The sequence below is a fragment of the Typopeltis vanoorti genome, chromosome 5 (genome assembly GCF_054136105.1).
Source record: "Typopeltis vanoorti isolate ZY-2024b chromosome 5, IOZ_Tvanoo_1.0, whole genome shotgun sequence".
NCBI lineage: Eukaryota > Metazoa > Arthropoda > Arachnida > Uropygi > Thelyphonidae > Typopeltis > Typopeltis vanoorti.
In genome coordinates this window covers 91,177,129-91,202,788 of record NC_143553.1, presented here as the reverse complement: position 1 = coordinate 91,202,788, position 25,660 = coordinate 91,177,129, and the positions used below count along the sequence as shown (strand labels likewise).

The window sequence follows — 25,660 nt, the reverse complement described above, 5'->3', positions numbered from 1 at the left end:
GCTTACTCCACCTTTACTACGAGTTGCCCATAAGGTTGCTTATGCTTGCATCCGCCGAAAATTTTAGTTTCTATATATTCAGCACAAAACTCTTGTAGTTTCTATATTCGGCTATGAAATAATGTTGGATTCAATATCCACTTAATTTGTACCATCATGTATTATGTTTGCAGTGTGTTTTCTTTGTTTTATTGCTTGTTTGCCGATGTCTGGAGAGTCTTTTTGCTTGTTATAGAATTTATGCAGATAAGAAAAAAAAACTAAAATTGTTCAAATGACTCTTGATAACTTCTTTTGATAAAAAAATTTGAGTAAATAATGTAGGTACAAGTATTTATTAAACGTTTACTCTGCATTCATTTTTTATCTTTCCTGAAAGAGTACCAGATAAAACGAATTATTAATACAGTAATCGATCATGGCCGAATTGTAATTTTTACCATTGATTATTAGATTTGATTAACATGATTTTGATATACGCGGTAACATCGAGGGATTAATTAACCGCGTTAATCGAGGGATACCTGTATTTGAGTCAACAGTTCACTTGTGAAAGTTACTTGACTGATTTTTTTTTAAACTTTATTTTATTTATTTTTCCATTATCACATTCAATTTTATTCTACACAAAAAAATAAATGGTGACCACTAATACTAAAATCTAATGGAATGAATACAGCACGATAAGAAATAATTAAATAGCAGGTTTAATTGTTTCAATACACTGGCACCCAAAACCAGGCTGGCACATTATTTTGACACCTCCAGGGAGTCTAAAGACTCATCGAGGGAGGGCACTTGCTCTACAGCTCTGTCTCCATCACTCAATCCACCAGCTGACCTCAACTCCACCAACGCTATCTACTGCCAACCACTACCACTAGTTTTACCACAGATACTCGCAAGCATCCATGCCCACTGCAGCATTCGAACCTGCAGCCTTTTGGCTGGAGAGCAGATATGCTAATCATTCGGCCAACCAGCGCTTTGTTCAAATACAATTTGCTTAGCATAGCCTTTTATCCAGTTGAGTGCTGCCACGTGACCCTTTTCTGTGCGATTTGAAAATTTGAACGTATACCCGCTTTCTACTTGAAATAGTCAGTTATACAAATTGCCACGAGCTGATTCATCTGAATTTGCAGTTGTAATCTTCAGAAATAGTGTTCACCCACATATCATAATGTAGTGGTTTATAAGTAGTGCGATCTCTGAGCAGCACATTCATTTCTCGATTCTGATCACTAGAATTGAAGACAACACTAGCAAACCTTTGTTAGCCTCTAGTAATGATTATGTTGCTGTTTTGGTGAAGTTCACATAGTGCATAGAGCTGGCAAGTGGAGAGATTTCTTTTAGGCAGCGATACTTGTGCTATGTTAGCTACATAGAGCTTAATGTTGCGGAAACATCAGGAAGAAAGTTGTACACACTATGTTCTTTTGGTATGCTGCCAAGTCTCAGATAAAACATTAAAAAGGCTTCTAAAAAATAGTCACATATTGGTCTCCTAAAGTTCTTAAAAAACCCGAACCTTGAAGTTCACCCCTCTGTCGGTATATGGACTGCCCAAAATTAATAAGCCTAATTACCTTCCCAATCTACTATGCAGTGTTTCTCAAATTCAGATATATCCGCGTACCCCTTCTTAAATTTTCATTATTACCAAGAACCCCCTAATTAATTAAAAAATAAATTTAAAATATTAATTAAAATTAAATATATTTTACTTGAATTTATATGTTCATGTAAACAAAAAATATAATTTATTTTTATATTTTGGTTCTCTAGAGATGTCAGATGACACACTCTTATCAATTTCATTTGATCCAGATGCAATATCAACGTTTTCTTGTTGCTTACAGCTACTTGTATATTTGCAATATTGCTCTCTTTTGGGGGTTTTATAAATCCAATTTTTAAATTAGATCCATATGTAGAATTTGAAAGACAAAAAAAAATACTGTATTTACTCGAATATAACTCTAATTTTTTTCCAAAAATTAAAAAATCGTGTTGCGAGATATGGGAATTTTCGGAAACTAAAGTTTACAGAAAAAAAACCGAAAACGGTGCGACTTACCAAGAAGCTCCTACTCGCTATCACTACTTTTGGCATCGAGAACAGTTCCTTTGTGTGCATCGTCAAAGTCATCTACCCAAATAGCATCATCTTCTTTCCCGTTATTTCAAGCAAAAATTACCAGTAATTTATAAGACTTGAGATATGTACAGCAGAGAAGAATTGCATATGATTGGTGCGGTATTAACAAAAGATCGCGCGAACCAAAGAGAATTAGCATTTCAACAGTTGAGTTGAAATGCTAATTCCCTTCAACTGAATTCCATAATATCTGAAACGCATTCACTATATATTTCTTAGTTTTAACACGTTAACGACGAGGTTGGCATCAAGCAAAAACCATATGTTCCACCGGCAACACATGGTTTTGCTTGGTCTATACAGCAGTTTCTGTTGGAGGGGGAATGTGATTAATTAGTTAGTGCCGTTTTTATCGTGGTTGTCTCTAATTGCACTGTTTGTTGAAAAATATAATGACTCCTTTAATCATGCATAGCCGAAAATTGCCATGTACCCCCGGGGGTATGCGTACCACACTTCGAGAAACACTGCCATAGTAGATGCTACTATGGGATTGTCAAACATTTGGCTAAATCTTTAATTCCACTTACTGGTATACTTCATCATATATAAAAAATTCCACACATTTCAAATTATTATTATTATTATTATTATTATTCAGGCCTCCAAGGAGTCAAAAGACTCATCGAGGGAGGTCCTTCCTAAGACATAAAGTCTGTCAAGACTCATCGAGGGGAGGTTCCCCCCCTGAGAAACACAAAGTCTATCATACCACTCTTTAAACTCACTGACCGTTCTCGCTCCCACCACTCCATCAGGCAACGCATTCCACGGCTCAACCACCCTCCACACAAAGAAACCACTCCTTACCCTCTTGCTCACAGTTTCCTTTCGTAACTTCCAGGGATGGCCTCTTGTCATCACTCCTTCCCGCTGTTCAACCAAGTGAAAGAACTCCCCAGTGTCAACCCTGTAACCACCTCTCAACAGTTTAAAAGTCTCAATCACATCACCTCTCCTTCTTCTATCCACCAAACTCTGCAGTCCACATTCTCTCAGCCGATCCTCATAACTATCCTTGTACAGTCCTGAAACCATCCTTTCCACAGTTAATTTATCCCCTTCAAATCCTGGGGACCAAATCTGAGAACAATAGTCCAAGTGTGGTCTGATCAGAGACTTATACAACGGAATGATAACCCTCTTATCTCTGCAGGTCAGTGTCCTTCTCATAATAGCAGCAATCCTCTGTGTTACCTTCACCACCTTTGCAATATGTCCCCTAAACTTCAGGTTTCTATCAATCATCAACCCCAGATCTCTTGTCTCCCCTACTTCCTCCAGTATAACTCCTCCCATAGAGTATGCAGCATCCCATCGATGTTTCCCAAACCTCAAGACCTTACATTTTGCTGCATTAAACTGACACCGCCATTCATTTGCCCATCTATCTAGCTTATTTAAATCCTCTTGCAGGGCTACCACATCTGCACTATTACTAATAATCCTTCCCAGCTTCGCATCATCCGGAAACAACTGAATATCCCCCTGCAATCCACTGGCTATGTCATTGATATAAAGGTTAAACAATATAGGTCCTAGTACTGAGCCCTGTGGGACCCCACTTGTAACCCTCTGCCTCCTGGAAACTGCTCCACCATACACAACTCTCTGATACCTATCAGACAGCCAATCCTGAATCCAGTTGACCAATCTGACATCCAGATCCATGTGTTGCAACTTAAATATCAGCTTATCATGTGGCACCCTGTCAAATGCCTTTGCCAAGTCTAAGAAAATTGCAGTATATGCCTTTCCCTCATCTAATGTTCTTGTAACTTTATTATAAAAGGCTAGCATATTGCTAAAACAAGAGCGTCCTTTCAGAAATCCATGTTGATTCTCACAGATAACATTACCCTCATCTGCCCAATGCTGTATACTGTCCCTCACTACTTTCTCCAAGATCTTAACAACTACTGATGACACACAGACTGGCCTATAATTAGGCACTTCCAGTCTGTTACCACCCTTATGCAATGGCACTATCTTACCTTCCTTCCATTCCCTGGGCACCTTTGCCAAAGCCAGACTTTCATTGAAAAGCCAAGTTAAAGGCACTGTCAATTCCCTAGTACAATCTCTCAAAACTCGTGGTGAAATACCATCCAGTCCCACAGCTTTACTGACATCCAGTGTACTCAGTATCTGAAACACACTCTCCTCCTGTACCTCCAGACCTCGAACCAGTCCTATCCCTCTAGCATTAAAACTGACTCCTCTAAGATGAAATACTCCAATAAAGTGTTCATTGAACAATTCCATTATGTCCTCTGCATCAGTCACTCTATTCCCATTTTTATCCCACAATATCATTCTTCCACAGTCATTTCTCCTCCTACTGGCCACATAGCTAAAAAATTCCCTAGGATTTTCTTTGGATCTTAGGGCCAATCTCCTCTCATATTCCAGTTTCTCTTTCCTTACCACACTAGTCACTCTTCTGGCCTGTGTCTTATATTCCTCATGCATCTCTTCACCTGTCTCCTTATATCTCTTCCATAGCCTCTTTTTCGCATGCAATTCCTGTTTAATATTGTTTGTCATCCACTTTACTCCAAATTGCGTCCTCTTCTTCACTCGTGGTATACAACTTACCATTGCTGATAACAAATATTCTTCCACAATTTCCTACGCACTAGTGATATCCCAGCCTTCCAATTCCTCCCTCCATGAAACTTCCCGAAGTTGACATCTAAGACTATTATAATCACCTGCCTTATAATTCCACATAAGTTCCCGTCTCTTCGATACTCCTGCATGTCTATTCATTTTCCAAGTCAAAACCATATGGTCACTCTCTCCAACTGGGAGAGACGTCAACTCAGTTATTATCAACTCTTCTGATGCTATAACCAAATCCAAAACTTTTGAACCTCTTGTTTCCTCTGTTACATGTTGGCCTAAGACATTTGTCCCTCAAGAATTCTAGAAATTCCATTCCCCTATTGCTACATGCATCTTCCTCTCTCCAATTTATACTACTGTAGTTAAAATCTCCCATAACAATCATTCTTCTTGCACTTGCCAAACTTAGCTGCCTAAACATCTCCTGGTCCCCATCCTCTGTGCTCCTGGGTCTGTAGCAACACCCCACTAAATATCCTGTCTTGCCTACCTCTACCTCACACCATACGCTCTCAAAATCATTTGTCTCACTTCCTTCCAAATTCTCCACTCTTAGAGGACATAGGTCATCACTTATCATAAGCAGTACCCCACCACCACGCTTTCCCCTCCTATCCTGACGAAAAATGCTATGCCCAGCGACTTCTATTCCTGTTTTTATATCCCCTTCTGTCAACCACGTCTCAGTGATCGCAATAATTTTTGGCCAGGCTGATGCTATCTGCGCCACCAATTCCTCTCCCTTATTCCGGATACTCCTGGCATTAGTATAAAGCATATAAATGCCATTGTTTCTATACCCAGCATTATCCCTTCTAGACTCCACTGGGCTCAGTGTTACCTGACATTGTCTCCCTTCTCCCAAGTATCCATTCCCACAAAAGGCCACTCCCTGGGACACACTGACTCGTTCAGAACAGCAATCTCTCCAGATGCCTACGTCCTTCCTCATTCAAATGTAAACGGTCTCTCGCATACAATTCCTCTCTTTCCTCAACGCACTCCAAGCATCCACATATACCAGTCCTCTCTTGTCACACATTCTCGCTATTATGCCATTCAATATCACCGCTCTTCTGCTCAGCTCATCATTATCATACCTAGGCAACACGCACACTATTTTTCCTCTCTCTGTCTTCTTCCGTACAGTCTCAAGCAAAAATCTCATCTCTCTCTCGCTGCCCGACTTACATTACCACTCAAGTCATTCGTTCCTACCATCACAATCATCTCATCCACCCTTTCACCTCTCTTAAATGCCATAGCCACCCTTTCTATTGTTCCTCCTGGCAAACACTCCTCACGCATCCTATCTTGAACACCACGGATCATTGAGTCTCCATACATTATACCTCTTACCATTCCCTCGCTCCTATTGTTTCCATTCTCTCCTCTTCTTTCATTCCCATACCTCTCTCTTCTACTGTTTCCATTCTCTCCTCTTCTAGCACTCCCATACATCTCTCTCATTCCCTCTCTCCTACTGTTTCCATTTTCTCCACTTCTAGCACTTCCATATCTCTCTCTCATTCTGTCTCTCCTACTACTGTTTCCATCCTCTCATCTTCTAGCATTCCCATACCTCTCTTTCATTCCATCTCTCTCTCTCATTCCGTCTCTCCTACTGTTTCCATCCTCTCGTCTGCTAGCATTCTCATACCTCTCTCTCATTCCCTCTCTTCTACTGTTTCCATTCTCTCCTCTTCTAGCACCCCTATACCTCTCACTCATACTTCCTTAATTCTCTCTCTCTCCTATTCTGATTCGCCTTGCATTTATCTCTTCCATTCTCCTAATCTTATCTTTCATACTTCTGCTTTCATTCACAAGACATTCCGCCTCCTCTTTCAACTCATCTATCTCCCTCTGCAGGTCAGTCACTCTTAATCTAAATTCACTCTCCCAAACAAAACCATCTCCTAAACTTTCACAGTCACTCACACCTTCCACACTATCAACTATTATTTTCTCATTCTCTCCTATCACACTACTTGTCTTCCTACATTCATTCCCCGTTCCTGGAGCAACAAAGTCGGATATCGATATATCTAATGTACTTATTTCCTCCAACTGCCTGCATTTTGTGCACATACGTTCTCCACTCTCTTTAACAAGCCACATATGTAATTCCCGAGACGCATACATGCCGCAAGTACTGCATGCCACAAAGTCCCTTATGATATTGCTAATAATTGAGTTCTTAAATGGCGGAGGACTTGGCGTTACGCCACTTGCGACTGCTGCTGAATCCACCATCATTCCTTACTGCCGAGTAGCGTAATCTTTAATAATTATTCAATTAATAAATAAGAGGGGGAAAAAAGTACAAACATCAGAATATTTAAGTACTAAATATAATTAAATAAAATGAAATATAACTAAATACAGTAACTTAGCTTCGTTTTGTCTTCCACTGTTACGCGTTCGATTCCGACGGTACCAAAATATATTGTATCGCGACAGCAACTAACTTCCAAAAAACAACCAGTGAAGTACACTCGTATTCAGAGAAACAATTTAGCACTCAAAAACGTAGAAAAACGGGGAAAAAAGCGGACTATTCACCGATTAAAAATCCAAATGTTTAACCAAAATTTGGTTTTAAATAATAATAATAATAATGGTGAGCTTTGATGTCACTTCCTTATTTACAAATAACTGGAATACAGTATCAAGTAGAATGATACTATATTCCATTCAAGATTACTGAATACTATATAGATACCCTTTCCGTGATCATTATGGCCTGAATATATCTTGTATTTAGCAGAATCTCACCTGTTTTGGTCTTCACCAGAACATTAATTATGTACTTCTCTAGTCGTTCTGCCAATTCTTCTTTTCTGTTGATGTCTATGTTCATGGTGCCAATCTGAAATTCTGCCGAGAGAATTTGCAGAGTGTCAATGTTTGCCTTCAACTTTGGTATCTCTTCTCTGTCTGGCTCCAACTGATGATATTTTAATAATATTCATCTTTGGGCTGGATTCCAGGAAGCAGTGTGGTTCTGCTTGCTGGTAGTTTTAGCGTTTTGCCAAATAAAACCATTTGATGAGATTTTGATGAGTTTAGGAGTGATCCGGTTACTCATTGAGATTTAGAATGATCTTATAGATCGCTCAGTTTTTGAGAGAAGTACCTCCTGCATCTTAACAGTACCTCAATAAAGGTTGAAACCCATCTGGGTAGTGGCCCTTCCCATAATGTATAGATTATGCATGTCTGAAAGGGAATGTGCTTTGCATTATGAGATACTACGGTAAATGATGTGAAGTCATAATCCTTTATATACAAGTAACCCAGTCGTAAAAATACTTCACATGCAAACTTTGTTTGCATACACTTGGATAAAAAATTAAATTAAGGGTAGTGAGTAAGGGAAGGTATGATAGCTGGTTTGGGTAATTTACAGCCTCCCTCGATGAGTCCTTGACTGCCTGGAGGTCTCAGATAATAATAATAAATAGAATTTCTTGGCATTTTTAATTCATAGTGTGACCAAGTGAAAAACCTTTCAACAATGCCACTACTGCCATCTGCATACTATACTATCTAATGTCTGCTTACATGCAGACAGTAGATAGCAATTTAAATGTCACAACAGACTGTAAAATGTGTGTTCTCTAGCTGATTTCCTTGAAGACAAGATGAAAAATCCAGGTTTCTAAGAGGAGAAAAAAAACCTGCATCTTACTGGTTAAAGCCAATAAGAATACAAACTGGTCAGCCTATTCTTATTTGTTCAGCAACCAAGTAGATAACAAAGAATCGGGTGCACCACAAGAAGGTGAGAAACAGACATATCAGAAGCCTCCATAGGTACTCCACATTTCTTAAAAGGCTATGGAGAGATCTCAGTTATCTAGCTAATGGCATTTAAGTGATCTCACACCAACACATTAAGCCTATTAACAACCTTACCGGCCATTATGGATCAAATATGCATCCTCATATGCTTTGTATCCATCATATATTTCAATGTAATATCAATGGTATTACAATTTTAATATGCACTTTGCATCTATGATAAACTGGATGAATATATACGTCTTGTCCGGTAGCGTGGTTAATCATGTTCTCCAAAGAGTTCGTATGTTCCATAAGATAAAAGCACCAAGTTTCTATGAAAAAACTTCTGCTATTTCAATATTAAACTAGCTAGTTCACTTTCAGATAGAAAGTCTTTGGAAAGGTTTTTTTATGTTCTAGATGGGATTTGAAACCAGGACTATCCAAACAAAAGGGCAAATAACACACCATTATTTGCTCTTAATCCTTGAGAATGTGGTGTCTGTGGGTGCTAATTAAAGTCTTAAACTAACAAGGAGGTCTGATCAGCGAGATGATTAATAACAGCAGGATTGTCTATGATGGCTTAAATGGGTTAGCTAGAGGTATCCATTGTTATCATAGCAATTTAAATGTCACAACGGACTGGCAGACTAGACAAAAAATATATATATATATATATATATCATCATCAAATTCCTGACATGCACCCTCAAGGGGTGTACAGGATATCATAGTACTACATGAAAAATTTACATCATTACTAACTTCCTATCTACAATTTTCCTTCCAAATCAGTCTATTACTTGTCAAGACTCCAATATTATCATTATCAGAACTTATATTTCTATCGTCTAAGGCACATTGTACCATATCAATCCACCTATATCTTGGTCTTCCTCTGGGTCGTTCTCCTGCCAACCTGGCAGAGAACACTTGTTTTGCTAATCTTTTCTCACCCATTCTGTTTAAGTGACCATACCACCTGAGATTAGCTCTGCTAACGCATTCTTGGATGCCAACAATGTCAAGTTCTTTCCTAATATCCTCGTTTTTAACATGATATTACCATTGATGCTATCTGTTCACGCCTCTAATTTTTCTCAGGACTCTCATATCTGCAGTCTCTAGTCTTTGGTCAAGTGTTTTACTTCTGAACAAGCTCTCAGATCCATAAGTTAAAACTGGTTTGAACACTCATCTTGCATACAGCTAAGTGTTCCGACTAATTTCTCTCTTATTCCATATGAATTTATTCAATTGACTTCCCACCATACCAGCTTTGTTGATTCTGTTGTCTATTTCCATATTTAATTTACCATCTTCACTAAAAATTGTGCCTAAGTAGCAGAAATGTTTTACTTGTTCCACAGGTTCTCTGTTCACAACGCAGTTGATATTTTCAATGACTCTGCCTATTTTCATTGTCTTTGTCTTTTTAATGGTGACCTTCATACCATATCTATTACAACAGCTATTCAATTTAGTCAGGGGAATCTTGCAAACTTGTAGCGGATTTATTCAGAAGTATAACATCGTCCGCATAAAGCGAAGAGCTGACATTAACATCTCCAATTCTGATATCATGTTTAATACCACTTTCCTTCATAATGTGATCCATATAGATAATGAATAACAGAGGGGATAATGTCATTCTATCATTCTGCTGCAAGTAAAAGAAAGAATATCTGTACTGAATGCAGATGGTGTGAGGGTGACAGATGCAGAAGAGGTTGTTCAACTAATGAGTACCCATCTTGTAAGTTATCAGTGTTGTGCATGCAACATTGTGCTCATTGCTACCTTTTACTGAATGAAGAAACTCAGGTATGCAGAGCTGTTGCACAAACTGAATAAGAATTCAGCAATAGGGAATGATGAGATATCAGCACAGATGCTACATGAGTGGTCAGCTGAACTGTCTATTCCTTTGACCAGGAGGCTATATAATTTGACTCTCAGAACAGGGAAGATTCTGCAGGAGTGGAAAAAATACATATGGTAATCCCATTGCACAAGGGTGGTGCAAAGACCAATCAGTATCTCATGAGTGGTGGTGGTGAAGATTTTGGAAAATTTGGTTATGGTCAGAAATGGCTTCACAGAGAATCTATACCTTGCAACGAAGAGCATGGGTTTTTACTAAGTGAAGAGAGCAGGTTCTCAGTGGTAATTCTACAATAATGTTACCAAAGGGAAGTTAGACAAAGGGAACAGATACACCATGATACTTTTGGATTTTGCTAAGGTTTTTGACAGAATACAGCATGGAAGACTATTGCATAAACTAGAGAATATGGGATTGGATTATAAACTATTAGCATGAATAAGAGGATGGCTGATTGACATATCAAAAAGTTATATAATAGGAGGTGTGAATCTACAAGATTCAAGGCAATGAGTGGTGTGCCTCAAGAATCAGTCCTTGGTCCATTGTTATTCAATGTGCAGATTAATGACATTGGGAAGGATTTCACATGCAACATGCAGCTATTTGCTGATGATGTACAGATAGATAAGGTGAATGGGAGTGCTGTGGATAGATATACAGTACTTGCAGAATGATTTGAATAGGCTGGAATTATGGGCATGTGAAATAGTTGTCCGTTCAGTGTTAATAAATATAAGGTCATGCACTTTGGTGTGATTATGCTAGGAGAAACTGATCAGGCTAGGGATCTTGGAGTTTTAGTACATAGAAAATTGAAGTTCAATGATCATATAGCAAAACTTGTAAATACAACTCAGAAAATAATTGCAATGCTGAAACAAACCTTGATATGTAAAGATAAAGAAGTAATTTTGTCTCTTTACAAGGCCTTGATAAGACCAGTGTCACTTGGATTATTGTAAGCAGGTCTGGTCTCCTGGTTTCCTTGCTGATTCTGATATAGTGGATAGAGTGCAAAGAGAATGTCAAAAATTCAGAATTGTGGAATAGTGATTATGAAGATAGGTTGAGAATTTGTAGGCTGCAGACACTAGCAAACATGAGAAAGAGAGGTGATAAGATTGGATTATTGTGCAAGAGTCTGGTTTCCTTGCTGATTCTGATACAGTGGATAGAGTGCAAAGGAGAGTGTCAAAAATTCAGGATTGTAGAATACTGTTTATGAAGATAGGTTGCAGACACTAGCAAACATGAGAAAGAGAGGTGATATGACTGAGACTTCCAAACTTCCAAAAAAGGTTATGCAGAATTTCAGTAGATGGAATTTTTCATTTTATGAAGGGTGGGGAAAGGATGCAAGGTCATCCTTAGAAATTGAGAATGAATGCTGTCAAGAGGGGATGATGGCTAGATTTTTTTACGCATACACACACACAGGGTGTCCAGGCTAGAGGTATCCAAAAATAAAGGCTCAATACGAGAACCACTCATTATATTTTCTCGAACTAAACTCAGTCAATAGGAAATCTCTTCAAGATTTGTTTCATCACACTTCCAAGGTCACTATTGTGCATGTGTAGTCCCGCATGCGCAAAAATGACATTTCCTAGATGTTGGATTTGATGAGGAGGCCCAACTCCCTGGCCACCTAGATCTCTGGATATAACTCCAATAGACTTTTTTTGAATGAGGCTTTGTTAAATACTGTGTGTACCAGAGAAATGTTCAATATTTGGACAATTTGAAACAGCATAACATTACAGCAGTTGCTCTAATAATGCCTCAGATCTGGAAAACACTTGGCAAGAGTGCAAGCATCGTTTTGACTTCTGTTGAGCTACGATAGGTGCCTATATTGAACTTTACTAACCTTCATAAAAGCTTGATGAGTTATTCTGTATAATAACAAAAAAAAAAAAAAATAACAATAATATATATATATATATATATATATATATATATATATATCAGTGGCATCTCGTGCCCATTTCAGTTGGGTGTGCTTGTATGGATTATGCAACCCACGCTACAAATTTCACGTGAATTTGACCATATGCATGGGGTGTCTGCAGAAAATTTTCTGGCGGCAGTGGGGGGGGGGGGGAACAATTACATCGATAAATTTTTATAATTATTGATGTAATTAAATAACTATATCAATAAATGTCTTTGCATTTTTTGATGTAATTATTTGTAATTTATTTCGACGTAAATTATAAATACATTATTTTCATTTTACATCAATTTTAATGATCTTTAATTCTTGGAAAAAAAGTATTTGGAATTAAGAGTTTTTAGCACATATATAAAATTCATATGTAAAAAAATTGACCGGCATATTTTATTAAAAATCAACTAATTAATTAATCCCAAAATCCTAAATTGAATTACTGTATTTCAGTTTAAAAGCAAAAAAATCATAAAAATAACAAGTAAAATAATATTAAATTACATACACTTACCTTTTAAAGATGTATTTTTCTGTTTAAATTTGTTTCACTATAAATTTACAATTCACACTTCACTCAGTGACTCACTAGACACAGAGGGCAAACAAACACTGATCTCTGTTCACAACAGTAATGAACATTTTTTTCACAAAATCAGAAAAAGATGAACCAAAAACAGGAACACGTGCTTTATTGCTGCAAAAAAACACGTTCTATGGCTACCCCACCATGGACCAAAAACAGGCCAACCCATAATAAAATTTTAAGACAGAAACCAAGCGGTTAGCGTACGCTCTCCAGCCAAAAGGCTGCAGGTTTGAATCCCGCCGTGGGCATGGATGTTTGTGATTTTCTGTGAAAATAGTGGTGGTGGACGGCAGATGGCGTTGTTGCAGTTCATTGGTGGACTGAGTGGTTGAGACAGCTGTAGAGTAGGTGCCCTCCCTCAATGAGTCTTTGGACTTCCTGGAGGTGTCAGGTAATAATAATAATAAAAAAAAGCGTCCCATGGTCGAGGGTGTAAGGTTACATATCTCAATCATCACTTTTACAATTATAATTTGTGGAATTTTTTACTCATTCTCGGGGCATCGTTCCCCCCCCCCCTCTGTGGATGCACATAACCGTATGATTACATTTTTATCGATGTATGAAAGTTTTGAGAGTGCATAACGCATCAGCGCTCATCTTAATTGGTCCAATGCAATTAATTGCAGGATAACTTTGAATACTTTCCTAGTGGGGGAACAATGGGTTTGTTTTAGGATTTATTAGAAAACAACAATGAAGGAGAATGCTATATTTGGTTGGTATATCTGAAATACTCAAAGATGAAAATATGTGAACCATCATTTATAAGACACGTGAGAATAGGAAATGAAATGAAAGAATAAGTGAGTAGAAATACTTTCATTAATGCTAAATGAATTATTAATAATTAACATTTGTGATATGTGTGTCCTATAAGTTGCTGGGTAGAGTGAATAGCATGAGCCTATAAAGTCTAGACATGAATAAGTAAATTTATGGCATAATTAAAAAAAAAAAAAAAAAAAACATATGAGGAGACAGAGTATGGGAATAAATATGGTTTGATGGAGCAGCAAATCATTTCGGAAAATTTGTTGCCCATGTTATGTGTATTTCTCTGGTTTGTGTATATTTTGCTCCGTTTTCCAAGAATTTTCTTTTGTTTATTGAAACTCAGTGTACATAACATCCGATCATTATCGGAATTATCCACACTTTCGTTAGTTTTATTTATTTTTTTTTATTTTGGTATCAGCGGTTCGTCTGTCTTATCAATCTGACATGTGCTGGTATTTTTATATAGATCAACAATGTCTCATAATACACAAAATATTCATTTTTATTCAGGAATAAATATTTTTTACTGTCTGTTGTTTCCAAAGACTAGAATAAAAATGTCTCTATACCGTTAAAAAACTTTGCAACCTCAACAGATGCTATACTGTATAGCAGGAAAAACATTTAGGTTTTTCTCCTAACATCCACTTTCAAATTTTCAGTTCCAGAAAAGATGTTCAGTTCCAAAGTTAACTTTGTAACAGCTGTTTGTAATACAGCCATCGGATACAGAAAGAGCTCAAATCATGACAAGGGGCAACGTTCGATTGGACTGGTTGACACAATACCAATCACAGCTGCTAGGTGCTGGTAAGCTCAAAATGTGAGCTCACCCAGCCTCGCCTTCTCAGCAGTTTAAAAATACTAGAAGCTAAGAATCTGACCTGCTGCACCCTCTTTACATCTTTTCAAAGGGCACAAAGGTGTATGTATTTTGAAAGAACACCTGGGCCATTAACGTGAATGAGATGCAATGTTTACGCTTCAAAAGTGCCCTCTTCATGAAGCACGAATGCTTCATTATCCTCATGAAGAGAGCAATGAAGCATTAGTATATTGTGTTTAATTTTAGGAATCACGCAAAGTCTGCGAACAATTAGGGGAAACTTTAACGGGAATAAATGCAAAAATATAATATCGGTGATACTGATATTTCGTGGATGAGCACCACACACCCAGAATATTCATCCCTGATATATATATATATATATATATATATATATATATATTATTTTAATTAACTTTGTAGATGCTGATATATGTGAATTTTTGGATACCTCTAGCCACCCTATATATTAAAACATCCTTTAATACTGTTTCATTTCCCATAGGGAGTAGGTGAAGTTACATTGGCTCCAGCTAACTTTTTTGCAATTAATAAGTAGCTAGCTCCACCCTCAGCTGTCACCATAGCTAAGCTCATGGCTACCAACGATTTAAGTCATCAAGACATGAGTAAAGCAGACAAATGCTGCCACTTCATCATCATTATTATTATTATTGTTGTGACGCCATCAAGGACTCATTGTGTGAAAGAACTCCACTCCACACAGCTACCATTTACATTCGCAATCCTTTAACTACACAATTCCCCTTCTGCAATCTACATTCTACATCTACTGCCTATTTACAGTATTTCTATAAATTGTGTGTACTGTCTGGCTGATTTGCTTAAAGACAGGATAGAAAACTTCAGTTCCTGGGAGGAAAAGTCCCTGCTGCTTTCAACTGAAAAAGTTCATCAATCTTCCAAATGAAGAAGTTCATGATCCTAAATGCTAACTTGTATTATTGTCTGAAATAGTTAAGTTCTACAGTCAATTTTTCTAAGTTGTATTGTTTCAAACCCGACTCTTCAGGAGAAAAACTTGACTTGCTTTTCCTGCACTCGATATCAGCTTGATTGGCCAAGTGGTAAACATGCCAACTCTCCAACCAACAAGCCCTGGATTCAAATCCTGCCTTGGGTATTTATTTATGTTTGTAGCTCCCATCCATGAAAATTTTATGGATATTTGTTATGTCATTAGGTAGTAGATAAATTTAAATAAACTGTACAGTATTAGACTACCACTCTGCTTACTTTGAGGAACTTTTTAAAAGTAGCTTTAAAAAGTTCCTCAAAGTTTTGTCACGAGAGCAAGTTTTCTAGTTAAAAAAATCTTTAGCCTATCCAGAGTATTAATATACATATAGGTTTATTGTATTAGTGGGTGGAAGACAAAAAAAAAAAAAAAAAAAAAATGAACCAACAAACAAAGCAATCAACCACTGTGGTATTATCTATATATTTTTAGCTCATACACCATACCAATGTGTTACAGGTTGTGTGTGGGGGGGGGGGACACCAAGATCATAACAAACCTGGGAATCAGCTGAAAAAGGTCTAGAAAAAATTAGTTGGTGATTATAATCATCCTTCATTCTTCTAGTAGCTCTAGCAAAATGGAACTAGAAACACTGCCACAAAACTAAATAGGCACCACCAAACAAATGTAGAGCAGAATTTTCTGTAATCCTGATGAAGCTACTCAACATTTTGGTAGTTCAACTTGTAGGTACTCCTGGTGTTTAGGCTTATACACTGATTCTCCAGTAGCATATATTGTTTAAAAAAACTAACAACAAAGACTGGATAATAACTAAAAATATTTAATTGTTACTTCCTATATTTTGCCAAACTTAAACAGGCATCTTCAGGGATTAATACACTGGTATTAAACATGTGCATGCAAGCACACTTCAGTAACAAAGATGGAACACGAGAGATACAGGATGACCTAAAAGTCCTATAATTATGGCACCTATTGGCTTTGGTGTTCTTGACTGTTGGGCTGTCTGTCTGCCGATGAGGGTTTCCCATATGAGAGGCAGTTTGATATAACCATATATAGGTTGGGATAGTTGGTAAGAGCTGAAGCAGACTCAAGGAAAAGCCTTTCAAACTTATATCTGCTTCAATGAAGTAAGGCAGCTTTTCCCACTGAATCCTGTGCCGGGTATTCAAGGCATGGTATGCTAATCCTGAGCATCCATAATGATGGAATCATATGTAATCCTGGTGCTCTGATATACGGATGTTGGCTATCCTACCTGTTTGTCCATAATATGAATGGTCGCAGTGGTAGGATACCTGGTACACCCCAGATAAATTCAGAGATGGCCAAGATCTTAAAAAAACACAATCTTGTGACCACTTATAAGCCACACAAAAAGCTAGCAACACTTATCCACTTCCCTAAAGACCAGCTATAACTTCTGGATTCACCCGGAGTGCACCAGGTATCCTGCAGCTGTAACCATTCATATTATCGACAAACAGGTAGGAAACTAACATCCGTATATCTGAGCACAGGATTACATCTGATTCCACCACTATGGCTGCTCAGGATTAGCAGACCATGCCCTGAATATCAGGCACAGGATCCAGTGGGAAAAGCTACCTTACTCCATTGAAGAAAATTTCAGTTCAAGAGACTTTTCCTCAAATCTGTGGCACCCAGTGCCAGATTTAAGTATAAGCTAAAAAAGCTACAGTTTAGGGCCTCGCAATCTGCCGGGGCCCAAATAAAAAAACAAAAAGACCAGCTGATGTAATTTAAAACAGTAGGGGGGGCCTCTGGGTTTTGTATAGCTTAGGGCCTCAGCAAGTCTAAATCTGGCCCTGGTGGCACCTCTTACAACTATCCCAACCTATATGGTTGTATAAAACTGCCTCTCATGTGCAAAACTCTCATTGGCATGCAGTCAGCCCAAGAGTCAAGAACACTAAAGCCAATAGGTGGCATAATTATAGGACTTTAGATCCTGTATCTCTCCTGTTCCATCTTTATTACTGAAGTGTGCCTGCGTACATGTGTTTAATACCAGTGTATTAATCCCTGAAGATGCAGATTTAACTTCAGCAAAATACAGGAAGCAATAACTACATTTTTTTTAGTTATTAGCCAGTCTTTGTTGTTAATTTCCTTAAATTAATATATGAAACTTGTAGGCGGTATTTTATATACTTATAAGAACAAATTCTGCCTAGTTTACAAACAGTACAAAATATCAGAAAAATGAAAGTAAATCCTTTTTGATAATTAATGAAATTTACTGATAATATCAGGAACTTGCACTGTTAGATGTTAAAGCTATATAATTCTCCCTTCCCCAAAAGATAGACATACAGAAACACACACACTTTTCTCTTATTTTTATTTATTTAATAACATAATTCTGCAATAAATTAGAGGTGCTGTAAGGTATTACTGAACCTCTGAACATTTACTAATCCTATGCAAATCACAAATTTTTTCAACCATTGAATACTGTTCTCACATCTGAAATTGTAACCCTAAGAGCTTGCTGAAAATGCTTGACTCAATACAGAAGGGGAGTAATTAGGTTGGTTAATGACTAATCTATCACCAATTCACTCCACCCCCATGGGCAATGTTTCTGCTGCTTCCATCTATAAAATACTACTACTACCATGGCCAATGCTCATCTGAGCTGTATCGATAACTTTTCTATCCTCGTTAAATCCATTAAAACATGCAACAACTATTCAACATCCCTTCACAATTGAACTCCAAACCAACAGAAAAAATTTCTCCTCCTTATTTATCCCTTGTATTGCTGCCCTCTGGAAGTCATGTGTTCTCAAGGAATACAATCCACAACTCTTAAAAACTAAATGTGAACAAGCTCCTTATCACCAATCCACTGTACTAATGCCATAGGTTGTCCAACCTCGTGTGTATGGGATAATCATAAAAAATGTACTGGATGATCCACCAAGTTGAAGGTTCTGATGGAGTTATTTCCAAAGCAAAGAAAATGAAAAACAGGAAAAATTTATTTCCCAGCAGTTGCTATTAACTATGCATTTATAAAAGTCTATCCACGTTTGTAAGAAAATTTGTTTTCAGATCTAAAAATCCAAAGCTGAAAATTCTGATTTTAAATGTATTTAAAGAACTAAAAAATCATGAGCAATTAAAGACAAAAAGGTCTTCAATATTCTCTATTCTATCTAATAAGAATTTTATAAGATTGTTTACATCAGGGGTCGCCAAACTACTTTGACCGTCGACCCCTTCAAGAGTTTCTTGACTCTTTATCGACCCCCTCTATTTTACTATTACATAATTATAATAGTAAAAAAGATGCTGATGTGAGTTTTTAGATTGTTTATTTTATAGTTACAGTGTTTATTGTATGTATAATATAGTATATATTATTATATTACTATTACTACTACTATCACTGGTATTACTAGTGATATTAATATACTGGTATTAATAAACTATTGGTATTACTACCAGTCCTGCTCAACTCTTCAACATAGAGAAGTTTAGTTCGTGAATGAATAATGATTGAATTATAATATATATGTTGATGAATTTTAGAACATTAACGCTCCCTTGTATGTCGATGCGCAAAAATGAGACTGGGATCGAATACGTGTAAGTATAAGTAAATAAGAACCGCGCACGTGTTGCAATCTTGTTCCTGCCACGCCGAGAACCACAACATCCATTTATTGGTAAATACGTCATTTTGGCCTACTTGATTGGCCTCCTTAACTATTTTCATGACCTTGCTCCATCTTACAGGTCCTATTCATGTCACTGTTCCACGATTCACTCTTAATTGCGTTGTCATTCACAATTGAGGTAATCAAAGTTAACTGGATTAAATATTACCCGTACAACGATGTCTTATATTTTTCTATCGACCCCAATCGACCCCTAATAATGTTATATCGACCCCTTTGGCGACAACTGGTTTACATAAAGAAAATATTGGGTTAACAACATTCATTTCATAAGCATTCTCAGTACAATAACTGACTTAAATGTAAAATAGCACAAATCACAGAAACATCAATAGCACAGACCTACATTTAACTGAAATCTTAGCAAGGAATCGTAAAAATAACCAGAGTCAATGCTAACGAGAAGGATAAAATAATACTATTTCCCCATAATTGAGATGTGCACACTTCATGATATCCATTCAGATTTAGATGTAGTAATGTTTTGTAACTTTATTGATCATCTTTCTTAAGGAATCTATTACGTAGAACTCTAGCCTCTTCCAGCAAATTGTGCATGTGGTGTGTGTGTGTGTGTGTGTCAGTGAGTGAGAGAGATGTCACTGCACTCTCTGCAAGTCAAAAACATTCTAATTCAATACTTTGTGCATTTCTTATATTTTTTTTGCAACTGCCACAGACCTGCCTGATTGGTCAAAGTATGGAAATGACAGGTGGAAGGTAACTGAAATATCACATTCTACACTTACAGAGCATGCAGATCCTCAAATCCCTACTTAAAATCCACATGGAAAGACTATATACACATAAACATGAAGTCATCAAAATGTGAGCAAATCGGAGGGGCTATGCTTGTCCCTGTTGCAGGAAATAGTATTACTCATAGAATCAGCAATGTTATTTTATCATTTTTGGTATCTTTGTTACTAGCCATAAAGCCACATTTCCAATGTGATATATTTAATCTGCACCACTGTTCCATCATTAAAACTGGTCTTTATGTAAATAATCATTTTAATATTCTTAATGTCTACTTACATCTAATTTAATAATAAATATACCCCTGTATTCAGATTTTCCTGAATACATGGGTATGTTTATTAACACTGTTCTTCCTTCGGGGAGGGAGAAGTGTTAACCATTAGAAAGTTTTGTATATGAATAAGTTCACTGCATGACAATTTTTTAAGTTTAATTTTCTTCATGTTTTACAACAGTGCTTTGAATGTTACACAATATTTTTCAACTGTTTTACATAAAGTTTAAAAATATATGCATCTGACTTGCATCATTTACATTCATCATTCACAAAACTACAGCTTGCATATTGAACGTATTAATCTTGAAATTCAAATAGTTTAACTAGGACAAAATACCAGTACTCTTACTAGCTAACAATGCCATCGTTTGGTGGATATAAATGTTCCACACATTTATCATGATTAAACTACCACTAATAGTAAAGGAAACAATGCGCTACATAAAATAACCTTGAAATTATCCAAATGTCTACCGGATGCGTACAATAATTCGGATTACTAAATCACGATACATACAAGATACATATCCCTCGTCTTTGTTTACTCGCCCATCATAAAATATACAACGAAATTAATGAAGAACGCATACATCACAAAAGAATTATAAATAATAATAATGGGTACACGAAAAGATATTTTGAGTTAAATACTAAGAAAAGCAGATCACTTACCACTGTTAAGCCTAAGCAAGCAACGCAACTGTACAAACCACCTCTAGCAATATATAATTCTGATTATTTAAAATCACAGTTTAGTGAAGCCCAGTATTATTACTCCCAACGTCTTCATATGGAGCTTAATTTATTTCTTATGATACAAAAATACATTTATTACCCATCCACAAATAAAATCACTTTAATAACTCACACCTTCCAGGACGTCATACCAACAATACAAGTTACAGTATATCAATAACCGAGGAAAAACCCCACAACACCACGCTTTAAAAGTTTCACGATATGGTGGGGAACATAATGAATAAACAAATAATATACGGTATAACACAGTGAAAATTGCGATGGCAACAGACACCAATAATCTTGCTATATTACCTTTCAAGTGATAAAGAGTGTATTACTATGGGGGAAAAAAAGTGTTGTCAGGATCACTGGCGTATTGAAAGTGTGAGAAAATTAAAATCCGGCAGTCATAATTTGATTATTAAATTATAGATACTATTACTCTATCTTTGAAAGTTCGCAAAGATATTCGTATATTGACATTCAAAAAAGTAAATATATTACGTAAAATTCTAAACAAATACTGTGGCATCACTAAATAATTATGATTATTGAATTAATACTGTTATTACAAAACACCGGATCGAGTTTTTTTTTTTTTTTTTGTGGAAAAGTTACGGGCAATATATTAAATAAATAAATATCAATAAACTCTTTCTAATAGAGCAAGGAAAGAAGCTAGTAGTTCAGCAAGGTGGTTTTACTTATTATCATTAATGATACACCCCAAGGGAGTGCCAGGACTTATCGCGAGAGGCTTCACCACACTGTACTAATCTACCTCGTGCAGCCACTATATCCACTGATATTTCTCGCAAATGTATTTTTTTTTTTGTCTGTTAATTGCGTATGAATATTCTACCTTGTACAATTAGCCTTCCCACTACTGACGATCTGTTAATTTTAGGATGAATTATTTGGCAATTAAAGTTTATGTACATGTAATCTAGTCTTAGTGTAATTGTGTGCTCTCCAGGTCGGTTTGCCTGTTGTGAAGGAAAAAATCGGAATTTCCGGAGAGAAAACGTGGCTACTTCTGCATAGGAGGCGGGGGGGGGGGAGTGCCGAAAATCGAATCCACGTTTTTTTCATTCTAAAAGGGCATATCATGTCCTCAATGTGGGTAGACGCTTTCCGTTTTGTCAGCGAACTAACGAAAGATTTCTGTCATGATAACTATTATCCTTACAGAAATCGTTTTGTGGGAGAACAGAAGAGATCTAGTCCGTGAGCATTTCATCTCATTACTGAGTCAATTCGCATTCATGTAAAGTTTTCATGTAAAAATTCTTACCCCGTGAAAACACAGATCATATTTTTACACAATTACACAAAGCAGCTCTCTATAAAAGCATGCATAATTTGATTGAAAGTTCGGTGGTCCCATGTGGTGGTAGGATTTGAAATTCAGTGTTTTCGGTTTCCGCTCTTAAACCTACTGGTTCTGAGTTCAGATTCCCCATCATTTGTGAAAGTCTTTAGGTGATATGTGATGTTCATTGCTGGTCTGAGCCGCCATCCTATTTATTAGAGAGTTTTGATCACTTCGTGTTTCTAATAAATACGATGGTGGTCTCAGCATAGGGTTTACAGATTATCTAACTCTTAGCCTCTCCATGACACTAATATGGTATATGTTTCCAACATTTGGTGCATGATATTATCATAAAAAAACTATACAATATGCAAACCGACTAGTGAACATGTACAACCAATAGATATAGAAGAATGTGTAGGCTGGTTGAATTGTATAACAGCACAGAATGAGATTTTAAGATTAAAATTTATTTGAGTAAGACCCTGGTAAGTTGTACAGCCTAACATTTTAAATCTCTTTTACTATATTTGGAACCAGTGTAGTTCAGTAAAAGTGGTGTTTGCACTCCACAGCTATTGACCAAAGCAAGATGTACATTCAATTACTCCTGTACGACTATAGGAACATTTTCTAAGCCTTTCTTCAATTCAGATTTCAAGTAGGTCACTCTATGGCATGGACAAGCATTTTTTCCAGTCAACTCAAGAAAATCGACCACAAAAGACGCACTTGTTAGCATTCCTCTTCATTGGATGCTGCTTAAAATTAGTGATAATCTTGGATTGTCCGTTGAGACTCCAAAATGTTTGGTTACGGCTAAAACAGCCTTGCCTACTCTCTAAAGAGGAATTCAAAAGTTTAGTCTGATATATATATATATATATATATATATATATATATATATATATATATATATATATATATATATATATATCATAATTATTTAAATATTAGGGACTACGAGATGGCAAGACTTACCAATCGTCTCTTCCCTGGATGCCATTTATAACAGTGTTAAGCTAGCTATCTCTGATTGGCTGGTGGAGATTGAACAACCCCCCCATCCTTCAAAAGTTAGGACTAAATGGTCTCACTTACTTCCTATAAAAAATAAAAGGCAGATTTTTTTCTTTACTATTCTCTAAAATATTTTTTATCATTTTTCATTACAACTACTCATCAAATATTCACTTCTTATATATTGATCCCATATATCAAAGGCCAAGAAATCTATAAGACACACCAATGCATGTGCGAGGTGCAGATGTGAACTGAGATGGACAGCATCAAAGATTTAAGGGAAGTTTTAGGAGCACTATCCCAAATATGTGACACTATTCTAGGCATGGGCGGATTTCAGATTTGTATAGAGTGAGTTAAGAGTTGGTTGGTCCCAATGCTTTGTGGCATTAGCTGTTTTGCTGGACCAACTGACACCAACGTAATAATTCATCAACACACCTCTAATCTTCAAATTATGCCTATCTTATGTCTCTAAAGGGAGCCTCCATAGCTAAGTCAGTATAGACGAAGCTCTTTGGTCAGAAAGACCTGGGCTCGACTCTCGTCAGTGACGTGAAAACCCTTCTCTCGTTCCTTTCGACTAAAGGTGAGTTAACCGTCTTATACGGAGGTGAGGGTTTATATCCCGGTAGCTCGGGTTTTTCATCCCTCATAACAGGCAAACCGGCCCCGTGAACACACACGGCTACAGTCATAATATATACTATGGCGAGGAAGGCAGCGAGAAACCACCTTGCTCATAATCATCTCCCTCGTATGGTAGCATATAGCAACCCCCACCAGCTGTATGGTTGAGGGAATAGGATAGGGTATCTGTAAAGCACAATGGACTACTAAAAATTAAGTTAAGGGGAAAATAAATCCCTCATTATTTTAAAGCCGGATACGAAACTCTGAGAAATCTAAGACTTTCATGCCGAAGAACCATCGGCGTGTCCAAGCGTAAGTCAACACCAGGGTACATCACAATCCTTAATATTTTCTCATAATGTAAAACAGCTCCTAGGAGATGTATTACTGTTTTACATTATGAGGAAAGGTTTTTACTAGTTTACTGTGCTGACTGTTAAACCTGTATCATTAATGTATGTACTACTAATATTAATGTATGTATTATTTTTAATAATTTAATTTGCATTTAAAATTAACAACAGTAATACATCTCCTAGGAGCTCTGTTTTACATTATGAGCAAATATCCCAGACCGGTTTCGACCTTTATTGAGGTCTCATCAGTGAGTAGGTAGACCTGGATAATACCAAGGTTTAAGTGAACCGAACTTACATACCCTTACTATATGAATTGCCAGAACGGTGTATCCATATATTATTACTATTAGTACTATGATAAAGAGCCAAGAGGCTATTTTTTTTCGGCGGCGTAAATTAAGTTAAGGGGATAATAAATCCATCATTATTTTAATGCCGGATACGAAACTCGGAGATCGAAATCTAAGAGTTTTATTCCGAAGAACTATCGGCGAGTCCAAGCGTAAGTCAACACCTGGGTAGTACAACACTAGGGCAACTCGGAGCATAGGTGGGGCAAGCTCCATCACTGTCATTAATATTTGCTCATAATGTAAAACAGAGCTCCTAGGAGATGTATTACTGTTGTTAATTTTAAATGCAAATTAAATTATTAAATATAATACATACATTAATATTAGTAGTACATACATTAATGATACAGGTTTAACAGCTCAGCACAGTAAACTAGTAAAATTAAATTTTACTAGATAAATTCGACTGTGAGATTACTATCTATTTCATTTTGATAGCTGTTTCATTATTATAGATCTTTGTGTTGAAAAAAATATAAAAAAAGAAGGGGTAGATTATCTCGGAGCGAATTTGCTTCATGTGCTGTGATCTTTCCCTGTCATTTTTCGTACATCAAACGAAAATTCATTATCTCGAGCGTCTCTCGAGTCGTTTTTGATTAATCCTTCTTCTTAATCCTTCCTCCTTCTATCCACCAATTTGTGCAAATTGCATTTTGTCAATCTGTCTTCATACTCTACATTCCAAAGACCAGAAACCACCTTAGTCAATCACCTCTGAACTTTTTCCAACGCAATTTCATCTTTTTGAAAACCAGGTGACCAGATCTGTGCACATAATCCATATGTGACCTGATCAAAGCCTTATACAAAGGTACCATAACATCCTTACTTCTGCAAGTCAATATCCTCTGCATCATTCC

The 25,660-nt window shown here is 36.8% G+C and overlaps 1 protein-coding gene across 2 annotated transcripts in view; it reads right to left on the bottom strand.

Annotated features, from left to right (window-relative positions):
• The window catches only part of LOC150106648 (protein mothers against dpp-like), a 149,860-nt gene extending 128,384 nt beyond the window's left edge, over positions 1 to 21,476 (bottom strand). Inside the window, exon 1 of one of the 2 annotated variants that reach the window (XM_090393239.1) lies at positions 21,427 to 21,476. The gene's annotated coding sequence lies outside the window, so the exon portion shown is untranslated. Of the gene's footprint in view, positions 1 to 21,045; positions 21,396 to 21,426 lie in introns of those variants that run through there. The other variant, XM_090393238.1, reaches the window with a different exon arrangement.
• Positions 21,477 to 25,660: the final 4,184 nt, after the last annotated feature.